Below are 11674 nucleotides of genomic sequence, written 5' to 3' on the forward strand. Positions count from 1 at the left end.
TGCAGCCCGATCTCTTAAATAATAGCACAAATAACACGCTTTTCCACGATTAAATGACATGGAGTGAATACGTCAAATGTCCAAATTGCGTGCAGTGTGTACGCTGGTCGCGACCTCAAGAGGGCGCCGCTGCCGGTCGTTAACGTAACCACAGTCTCGTGAGACTACAGTCTCGTAAATAGGCCGCTGCCGAGCAAATTGACGGTATAAAATGCGGATAAACTGCACGTGGAATTGGACTTCAGTGGCCTAAATGCACGCATTTTGAAAGTGTAATACTGTCGTCTAGTATTTGTACGAAATGGGGTGAGATCAAGTTGGTCATTCGTTCACTAAGTAACTGGGTTGTTTGTTGTAAAGCAGCATGTTTTACCCACTAATTGTCTAAAAGACACTACCAGATGCTTGCCCCATAGCCTATCTGTCCCTGTAAATAATAAAAGTTGTTGGAAAAAAAATAATGCCATCAACATCATTCCCTTTAGCAAAGCCCAAGACAAAATTGTGGCTAAGAAAGAAAAAAATCCAGCCTATTTAATGTAAATAGTTTCTGGCAACACAGAGGGGTATAAGTTCAAGACAATATTTGGAAGTTAGGAGACTGACAGTAATTCAATTAGACAGGAATCCTCACCCCATCTGTGGGTCAGAGTTATCCATGTTAATCAGTAGAGACCGGAGACATATAAGCTGCTGGTTTCCTGCTGGGGCTAGTCCGTCTGACTATGCAGCATTACTATGCTTTGCATTTAATGTCAAAACTTGTGTCAATAAAAAGTCACCATTAAACAGTCGTGTCAGAAATGACTAACCTAACATCTCGGCTACTACTATCGAGTGGCTTACGATTCAAAATTTGATATCAGTTAGTTAAAACATTTGCAATTGACTCATTGATTCTTTGTTACTATAGCCTACTTGAAAAGCAGTTCCGGTGTATTAACAACTGTTATTATTTGTAATTACTGAATATTCCTGATATTAAATATAGAAAATATAGAGGGCATGGACGATAATTGAATAGTCATGAATGCAAGGGTATATTGAGAAGTGCCATGTTATTTATAAATTAAAATTGGTTTAACTTTGTAAGTTAATTTTCTATTATATAGATATTCGTGAATAATCAATGAAGAAAAAAAACTATCTGAGGTGGAAACTACTCAAAAACATTTGGGTGATTTATAGACCTATTTTAATATGTTTATTTCACTTTATTTCTAAAGTGAAACATGTAACAATCAATAAAGAACTATCATTCTTTACTAGCTTCCTGATAAAGGAAACTTTTCCTATAAAAGCACATCGTAACACCAGTTTCTCCCCATAGAGCCCCTTTTATTTACTTACAATGACAATTTCAACATTTCATTTCAGTGCTTCTCTGATAGATGGTGGTGCCAATGGGGCGGTGTTCATAAACGATGTCATGTAAATCATGTCATCATTCAGTCAACACTGCCAATCCCACAGAGCAACATTCGCTACGCCACATTTCACTTAAATATTGTTATTATATGTGTTTTGTTGTGTCGTTTTATATCCAATTTTAAGCTATAGGTTAAAATGAGGAGGGGCACTTGAGCTCCATTGACACAGTAAAAAATAAGGTATTTTCAAACAGGGTTAGATTTGACCTAAGGCCATATGGAAAACCGTCATGTTATTGTCGACTGCACATTTCCTCTAATTAATTATAACAAGATTGTGACACAAGAAGTGTGTCAGCAGTTGTTGATATTGTGGTTATATTTCTCAACTGTCAGCTATGTAGAAGCAAACTTTATAACTGGTTAGCTTAATACCTAATGTCTGCCGCTGCTGTGTCCAAGAGAGGGCTAAGAGTGAACACTGCATCGAGAGGGTGACACTGTGAATATACAAGCAGGCTTCCAAATGGGAAGCTGAAGAGCCCAATTTGGTACCAGAGTAAGCTGTGGCCCTCAGAGGGCCAATTTAGGAGTGCCAGTTGAAATGACTGCAATGCCAGGAAGCTGTCAACTTGGCTAGAAGTAAACGGTGTATTATCTGCAAAAAAGAAAAGAAAAAGGGAAGATATTACCAAGTATGCACTGTGCATCATGCAGAGCTGATTGAACTAGCATATCAATTATTAAGACAACTTGGGACGAGGGGAAATATTGATGGTCCCAATTTGACGCGGTCGATGTATATTTACAAGATAATTTAGAGTGGTGATAACTTCTAACCACAAAACTCCACGCACGCCATATCCATTTGTCATCCTCTGCATGCTGGATCCCCCCCACATGGAAATCATGGTACTTCAATTAAGGCCTACCTGTAATTTGCCCTCAGTGGGCTAGCTCGTAGGTCCGTTTGTGAAGCCAGTGCGCCCGCAGAAGTAACTTAAACCTACATTCTTTCGAATGGCCTGCAGAGGGCGACTCCACTGGCTCTAAAAAGAAGTCTGGTTACATGGAAGTGAATGGGGAAAATGGCCGTCGTTCTCACTTGATTTATGGCCCCAGTAAACACTTAGCTAATGAGTTTATGGTCTCACTCTCAATCGGCAGTTCCAAGTCTTCTTTAAAACAGCATGATGGTCATTTGGTAAATAAGGATCCAATTTCTAGGAAAGACTATGTTTTGGGACGTGATTGACAGGTCGCCTGTCCAGTGATCGCACAGCTCGCCGATCACGGACCAATCGCAGGCAGTGCTGCGGTTCTTCTCGTCGGAATCCACGTCACTTCTGGCTCCAAATAACCAAGATGGCGAAGGTGGGGGCGGGGGAATATATAAATAATATATATGGTTTCCACCACACCAAGAGCAGGTGGATGCTCCTGAGATAGACAGACTGGGCACAGGCCGAGGGAGAGGAGAAGAGCCAGAGCTGTCAGCCTGACTTTCAGATGTGAAGTGGGGGATTAGGATGGAGGTGAAAGCATGCTGAGGACCATGGTGACAGCAGATGAAGGGCGATAGCACAAACTCTTCTGGAATTCAGAAGCATTCATAGGCAGATTGGAGGAGGAGGGGGGGGGGTGCTACTAGAGCGCTAGGCTGTCCTGGAAAGTATTTTGGTTCATGTAAATTTCATCAGAAGTATCTATAGCAGTGATTGAATCAGTTTCACCGCAGAGAAAATTATATTTCCGACTAGATCTGAAAAGTTACAAATGTTTTACAGATGAAGAGGCCTCCGGGGACCACAACAGATCTCTGACGATCTCTCTGTGTTCTGAACTGTTGTGTGAAATCATGTCGTGTGTGTGTGTGTGTGTGTGTGTGTGTGTGTGTATCTAACCAGAGACACAGTAAACCACGACTCAAACCACTGACAGCATCGATATTACTACCAAAAAACAATGTATTGCAAATTGTCACTTCATCTCGTTCAATATATTTCTGTGTGCCTGCATGCATCTGTGAGGGTGCGTGTGCAACCCCATTGCCAGAAGAAAACATTGGTATTTTACGTCACGTTTTACGATAGGATCTCAGCATAGATTTGAAACAAAACTGCGGTTATTTTGAAGAACTCTCTCCGCCTTTCCAATGTTAAACGCAAATAAAACAACTTTAACAACTTTGGTATGTTTAGGCAAGTAAAACGACTTTGGAAGCCATTTAATCCCACCGGTCACAATGGTGACCGTAAGAACTGTAAAAAGGATTATGGTTTGGGTTAGGCTTAAATATCAAAAAGTTTAAATGTGACTTACGATTGAAATGTCGACTTTAAACATGCTGGAATGCCAACATGGTTCTCCGGTGTGAAAGGCAAGTGTTTATACCCTCCGACCACAATACCCTTACTGGCCACCGTGCTATTTCAATAGCAGCAGACTGTATAACGTTGGCCACTGCACTACTTCAATAGCAGCAGACTGTATAACGTTGGCTGCTGCACTATTCCAATGGCAGACTATAACTTTGTTACACCAAGAGGGACATTGCTTTAGAGAAACTAATGATATCTATTAGCCTTTTTCACGTCCCACCCAATTTACCCATTTTGTGTGTAAAAGGCAGGAAGTAACACAGGTGCAAGCAAAACATTAACGAGGTGCCCCGGCACTGGATCACCTAAATGGATTGGAAATTGGAAACCCTCATTAATGTTTGTGCTTGCACCTGTGTTACTTCCCGCATTTTAGACAAAAAATGGGTGAATTGGGTGGGAAGTGAAAAAGGCGAATGCTGTTTATTAAGAGGTTGAATTGGTTGAAGTTGTTATGTTAAGTTAAGTTAAGTTATTTAATCTGCCAAGGATCTTGGCTGACAGATGAACGGCCCAGGGCCAATGAAGATTGCTGCATCATTCTGTACACATCGATATCTAGATGTGTTTATAAGCCATGTGTTTTTGCTTCAGAAACGTTGACATCCTGCGAATCTGTGGCCTGCAGAGACGTACAATGTCAACATTTTATTCTGGAGACCAGGAGCTGTGTGTGTGTATGTGTGTGTGTGTGTGTGTGTGTGTGTGTGTGTGTGTGTGTGTGTGTGTGTGTGTGTGTGTGCGCGTGCGTGTGCGTGTGCGTGTGCGTGTGCGTGTGCGTGTGCGTGTGTGTGTGTGCCTGTGTCCTGTGTGTGTCCTGGTGTGTTATGGCTGTGTAGGAATGTGCCTGTCGGTGTGTTTCTTGTCCCGCTGGCTTGGTGTGGCGGTGGTGGTCCCCCGGGCGGCACCAGCCGTTCCTCCTGCCACAGACACGCTGACTAGGCCAGGCCGGGCTCAGGTATCTGCACTAACCTCCCCTTTGTCCCGCTGGAAAATGGCCTCTTTTGTCTGCTGTTTTCTGCAGGTCATTGTGAGGAGCGCTTCTTAGTGTCAGCTTTAATTCACACTGTAACCTTAGCCGCGATGCCTCCCCAGCTATCCACACTGCCTGCCTGGCATTCAGCTGCTCCTGGGAGAGCTGAGGCTGCATTACCCCCCCCCCCCCCACCCCCACACCCCCCCCCCTCCATAACTGCACCCAAGGGACGACTTGCAAACTTTGTTGCTTAAATATTTAAATAGCCCTTTAATTGACATCCGTCAGACCTCACCCAGAGCACAGCATGAATGGTGCTCTGTAAACATCGAGGAAAATGCTGCTTTTGTATATTTATTTTTATTTTATTTTTTGCCCATTTCGGTAACACTTTCTGTGAAGGTCATGTCTATGATGCATTATGAGCACATTCATAAAATGCTTAATAAAACCCTTTATAAATGTTTATAATCATGCATGGCAACTTTTTACATGGTAAAGTATTATAAGTGGTGGACATAATGTATTATAATAGCACATACGCTTTAACGGGGACATTTGATCATATGAGTCTGGTTCATTTGCATTTCACCTCAGACAAGACAAGACACTGCTTTCAACTAGGGCGCTGCTAGCTGACATCACTAGGTTGACTGTACAGTGCAGTGCAGTACAGTACAGTACAGTACAGTAGTGGAGTACAGTTACGTGTTGGTAGTAAGGGTTTTGAACGTTTTGATGAATCAAAACAACCACAGACCAAGTCAGAATCACAACAGCTGTGAGTGTTAGAATTCAAAATCCTCACTACCAACACTTAACCAGCCTGTACTCCACTACTGTACTGTACTGTACTGTACTGTACTGTACAGTCAACCTAGTGATATCATTAAGCAGCGCCCTAGTTGGCAAAAAGGTGAAATGTTGTTAATCTTTCTAGCAAATCGAGGTAAATTTCAGACATGAAAGCAGTGTCCTGTCTTGTCTGAGGGGAAATGCAAATTAACTAGAGTCACATGATCAAATGTTTCATGTAATTGGATGATATTATAACACAGTTATGAGGACCTATGAGCAGTATTTGCTTGCTGGCTGCAAGTAAAGTGTAAAACAAAAAAGATGACTCTTTCAAACACTGTTGTCGCTTTGGCATGGAGGTATAAAACATTCGGAATGCTGAACTTGTAATACATTATGTCCACCGACACCCACTTATAATACTTTATAAACCATGTTATGAGTTGCCATACATGATTATAAACATTTATAAAAAAAGTTTTATAAAGCCTTGTAAAATAAATGCATTATAATGTCTTATGAATGTGCTCATAATAATGCATTATAGACACGACCTTGAAAGTGTTACCCTTATTTGTATCATTTCACCAATGTCTCCCAAGTCCTGCCATAGAGCTCCATTCGCTTCAAAGCTCTATCAAATATCCTGCCGATATAGATTTGTGTCAATGTAAAGCACACGAAACTACAAATTTATCAGTGTCTGCTTTCTGCATTGAGAAAATGTCTTTGTTCTTTGAAGACAATAACTTAGTAGCTTGCCTCGCAGCGAGTTTCTGCACAAGTAGCTTTCGAATACAGGAATGCAAAGCAGGAAGAGGTTTGTTGCTTGTGATTCAATCTGATAGCTGTAAATGTTTGAATGACACACGCTGTGTTATCAGGGGCACAGCACAGCAGGCCGGCGCGGACGCGGCTTGTTGTTACAACCCCTGACATAAGTGGGAAATGACGTTTTAAAAATCAGTGCAATTAAAGGGACCACGTCCCGAATTACAACAACAAAGAATTGGCCGATGCATCATGTAAAAATAAAGTTTGCAATGAAAGAAATGCGCCAAAAAGTCAACAACATGTGGTATTCTCTCTTAAGAGCTTAACCTAAGATCCCAGCTGGGGAGATTCAGCCCTCGGGGCTGTGTCTGCCTGTCTAACCCTTGAAGAGGAGAAGAAACAACAGGAGAAAAGAGAACAGAGGCTCATGTTAAAACAGCAAACATTATAACCTGATATCGAAACTCAGCTGGAGTTCGCTGTTGGCAGGGCTTTACTTCTGTAGTCTGTTTTTCTCTCTTGGGAGGGTGCAATCTCTCTCAAGCTATCCCCATAGCTAAAAATAAATCACACGCAGGCCTACAGTAGGCTCTGATGCTCTCGCGAGCTTCTTACTAAAGAACTCATCAAAAGTGATCTATTGGAATGATAAACAAAAGCGGTATTCTGATATCAGTAAAGTACAGATCTTAGCTGAGTTTCCTAAAGTAGGCTATTTTCACATTATGATGTGTAGGCTATTTTCACATTATGGAATTAGAATAAAGTATTTGAAGGAATTTTTTCTCTCTCTCAATACAAAAATGATGTGGTAAATCATGATGGGAAAGCAAAATAACTAACCTTTCTAATTCTTTCTTTTGAAAGACTACAAGTTTTTGTTTTGTTTTGTTTTTGTTTTTTGTTTTGTTTTTGTTTTTTGTTTTTTGCCATTCAGGACGTTTGTTTATTTGATTCAACCCAGCTGACAGAAATATACAAAACAACAACATTTTATTCCAAAAGCTTGCATGAAACTGGCTTTAGCCCACAGTTGGATGGAAACATACCTGAGTCATAACTAATTCCGCAGATACGGAAATAAAATATCGAGAAATCTGCAACAGTGACACTGCAGTTGTAAGAAAGATGGCAGATTTTGATGTGAATCAGTAACAAGTAACCGAGGCAAGCTCGAGTTTCCCCCGCTGACAAGTGAGAACAGAATGATTCAAATGGGACTGCTGTGTTGTGGAATGGAGTGGAGGTTTGTGGGAGCCCGTCTCGTCGCGGCCCAGTTCCCCGGCACAGCTCACATTCTCTGGGTGAACCCGTGTCCCGGGGCCAGTTGGGCGGCACAGTCTCATGTCTCAAGTCCTCACAGTTCACTGGGCCCTTTAAAGTGAGCACACCCACCAGGGGCCCTCAGGACTACAAAAACGACAAACACCGGGCTGTCCCGGGCTCCTATCTAAGACGCAGATGCACACTTGCACGCACGCATGCACACCCACACACCCGCACACACACACACAAACTTTTAACGCACCCATTTAACTTTGATATAATTAAGAGACACCACCAAAGAAAAAGATGTTATCTGCAGCGGCTGTTAGTAGCACGAGTCTGTAATTTCGCTTCTTAAAGACATAGTCAATTTTTTTCACTCTCTCATTTTTTTTTTTTTTTTTTTTCAAAGGACAGATATAGATCCTGAGATGGGTTGGGGAGGGAAATGTCAGAGAGTGGATCAGCTTTCAGACATGGCACACTCCGGTGAACATACGCACGGAGATCAAAGCGAGGCCCTTGCCTACCGCAGTGCATCCCCAACAGATCTGACAAAGTGCCCCCATTGTGTGACCCTGACCCGTTACTGATAATGGATCGCCTCCAGAACCGCCCCCCTCGGAGGCAGAACTGGTCCGACACAGAGCTGCAGTCAGAGAGAGAGAGAGAGAGAGAGAGGTACAGCAGGCTGATGAACATACATGATATGACATGTCAACTTTCATGCAGTATGACAGCCTGAAACCGATTATGAGCGGGCAATGTGCAGCTTTTCTCTCATATCAGTGTCTGCCTGCAAAAATGTGCCTGTTAGACCTCCATGTCGGTGAAGGGGACTGCTTGGTACCACCAGGTATTCTAGCTAGATACCTTCACCGGCCATGGCCGTTTGTAATGGTTTCCGTGCCTCAGCTGTATATTTATCGTAATGCAGGAGTGTGTGGAACATCAAAGAAAGAGAACAATTGCCAAGTTTTGGCGAGTTCCGCAACTGAAATAGTTCTCTCCAGTTGTTTGATTTTTCTGCTGAAGCAGCAATGCACAGGATTTGGTTTCCATCAGAACTATTTCTTTCACCCACACATCTGTGACCGCTCAGTGCTTTCAATTCTGCTCCATTTCATTTAGTAACTCAACAGAGACATACACGTTTCTGAAGCCAAATGCATTATAATTGTGCTTTTTTTTGTCATGTTGTTTGCACTTTGAATAGCTATTCTAGTTGCTCTGAATCTCTAATTAACAAACTATTCAAAGTTTGTTAATTAGTTTGTTAACTAGTCCTAAGTCAATCCGTTTTGCACCTGGACGAGTCCTTGCATTACATATATGGCATCAGCAGCATCAGGGTTAACGTCTGAAATGTCTGAGTGGTGTTTGGGTGTTGCTAGTGCTCTGACTAAATACGTGCACACACCCACACATGCACAAAACCACAAACACACACGCACACGCACACACACACACACACACACACACACACACACACACACACACACACACACACACACACACATAGAGTAGGCTGCAGCGTGCCATTCTTCTGTGCCACGTCTCGCCCCAGGCGTCCGTATGTTCTTGGTCCCTCCCCTCTCAAAATTACTTAGATGATCAGGTTCAGTAAAGCACACTAACCCTTTAACCCAGTGGTTCTCAAAGTGGGGTCCAGGGACCCCCTCTGGAACCCCCAGCAAAAAGGAGAATCATTTATTTTCACTATAATTCCATTCATAACTAACACAATGACAGAATGTATGACTATTTTTGGTCATGGTTTTCATGCACTTTCTGTAATAATCTAAAATAAAGAAATCTTATCAGATGGGGGTCCATGTGACAAAGTCTTATCAGATGGGGGTCCATGTGACAAAATCTTATCAGATGGAGGTCCATGTGACAAAATCTTATCAGATGGAGGTCCATGTGACAAAATCTTATCAGATGGAGGTCCATGTGACAAAGTCTTATCAGATGGGTGGGGGTCCATGTGACAAAGTCTTATCAGATGGGTGGGGGTCCATGTGACAAAATCTTATCAGATGGGGGTCCATGTGACAAAATCTTATCAGATGGGTGGGGGTCCATGTGACAAAGTCTTATCAGATGGGTGGGGGTCCATGTGACAAAGTCTTATCAGATGGGTGGGGGTCCATGTGACAAAGTCTTATCAGATGGGTGGGGGTCCATGTGACAAAGTCTTATCAGATGGGTGGGGGTCCATGTGACAAAGTCTTATCAGATGGGTGGGGGTCCATGTGACAAAGTCTTATCAGATGGGTGGGGGTCCATGTGACAAAGTCTTATCAGATGGGTGGGGGTCCATGTGACAAAGTCTTATCAGATGGGTGGGGGTCCATGTGACAAAGTCTTATCAGATGGGTGGGGGTCCATGTGACAAAATCTTATCAGATGGGGGTCCATGTGACAAAATCTTATCAGATGGGGGTCCATGGTGTAATTTGTGTCCATTTAGGGGTCCTTGACATGAAGAAGTTTAAGAACCACGGCTTTAACCTGCCCTGAACTCTCCCATGCCATTAGTCCACCTCGGAAGTTGATGCAGTGTCAAACGCTGTCATGCACAACACCCTGGTGAATTAGCACTGGCATGAATCTGCGAGACAGGCCTATAGGGGGTTGCCGATGCCTCGGTGTGAGCCAGACGCTGGGGCAGAGACAGTGGGAGCGTGAGGGGGTCAGCAATGCAGCGTTATCAAACGAGCCCCAGAAAGCTCCCCCGAACCCCCCGCCTGGGCTTACAGAAACAGGACAGACTCCCACAACGCACCCTGCCATTCTGCCAGCCCCCAGGGCTCCTCCAGACAGCTCAGGAATTCGGGATAGGGATCCGACTTGGTCTACAGCTGGGAGGAGAATTTCTTCCGTCCTCCGTTTTCACTCTCTCATTGTCTGGGACTGGCATCCCAGTGCTCCCTGTCTGGCCCCGTTGTCTTCCCAGCTCAATGTTGTGATATTGTTTTTGTTCAGGGGCAAAAGGTCGTTTGGGTTTTGACATTTTGGTCTTGACGGGAAATGAATTATAAACAGTGACTATAATAAAGGTGAAAATTGTAACTATGGTTGACTCTAGCAGATAAACAAGGATTGGATGAGAGCTTTTATTGTTTGGCAAGGATGCTAATCGTAATTATCCCCATTGTTATTAACTATAATCCTTATGATGAATAATTATGAGTATATTATTATTTTGTCTGGCTTTTCCAACCTTTTAATTACACTACAAAGCCTGCCTCCAATGGACTATGTGCATAACGTTGCCGATCTTCTGGCTTGACATCATTATGTGTCCCATAAATGTCCAAATGTTTAAGTGTCCAAATGTTATCATTGCTCTTGCCAGTTCAGAACCTCTGTAGGATCAGATGGGACTAAATGCATCAGTCCAGGGGGCTGCCATCTTTTTACACCCTGATCCATACACTTACCCATTTCTGGGACTGCAGTTCACTAACTGTTTTCTAGGGGGCAGTATTGAACTGGGAGAGAAACACATTGCTGTTGAGCCAGGAGAGAAACACTTCAGCTGTGTGGGGGTTCACCATATGAAAGGCAAAAAGACAAATAATCAAATCCTTATCAATAACCCAAAGTCTGGGCCCTGGACATTTTGCAAACATTTATATTAATTCAACAGCTGAAATAAGTGTCATAATTGCCCTTGTCATAGGATAGCAGTCATCATTGGACTAAAACAACTTTGGTGAAATAGAAACTTGGACTTTTCAATTGCTTATTTTTCTTCATACAGTACCTTTTGTTTGTGAAATGTTATGGCTAGACAGTGCATATTTCTGAAAGTACTGATTAAATGAACCACATTGATTGCACATACAGTATAATATGTCACACATGATATCAAATTTATGTTCAGCCATAAAATGACAATTGCTATTTTGACCAACACAACAAAAATACATAGGCTAATGTTTTGGAGCAGCGCTAAGATGTGTGTAGGCCACTTTGGATCTTTTGGACTTTAACATTGGATCAGGCAAAAGAAAATAGAGTGAAGGTGTTGAAGATTTCATTTAAAAAAAAGACAATATCAGCTACCGATATTCCATCCTAATCTCCATCTCGACGAC

The sequence above is a fragment of the Poromitra crassiceps genome (assembly GCF_964638095.1).
Source record: "Poromitra crassiceps genome assembly, chromosome: 10".
In the NCBI taxonomy this organism is placed as follows: Eukaryota; Metazoa; Chordata; class Actinopteri; order Beryciformes; family Melamphaidae; genus Poromitra; species Poromitra crassiceps.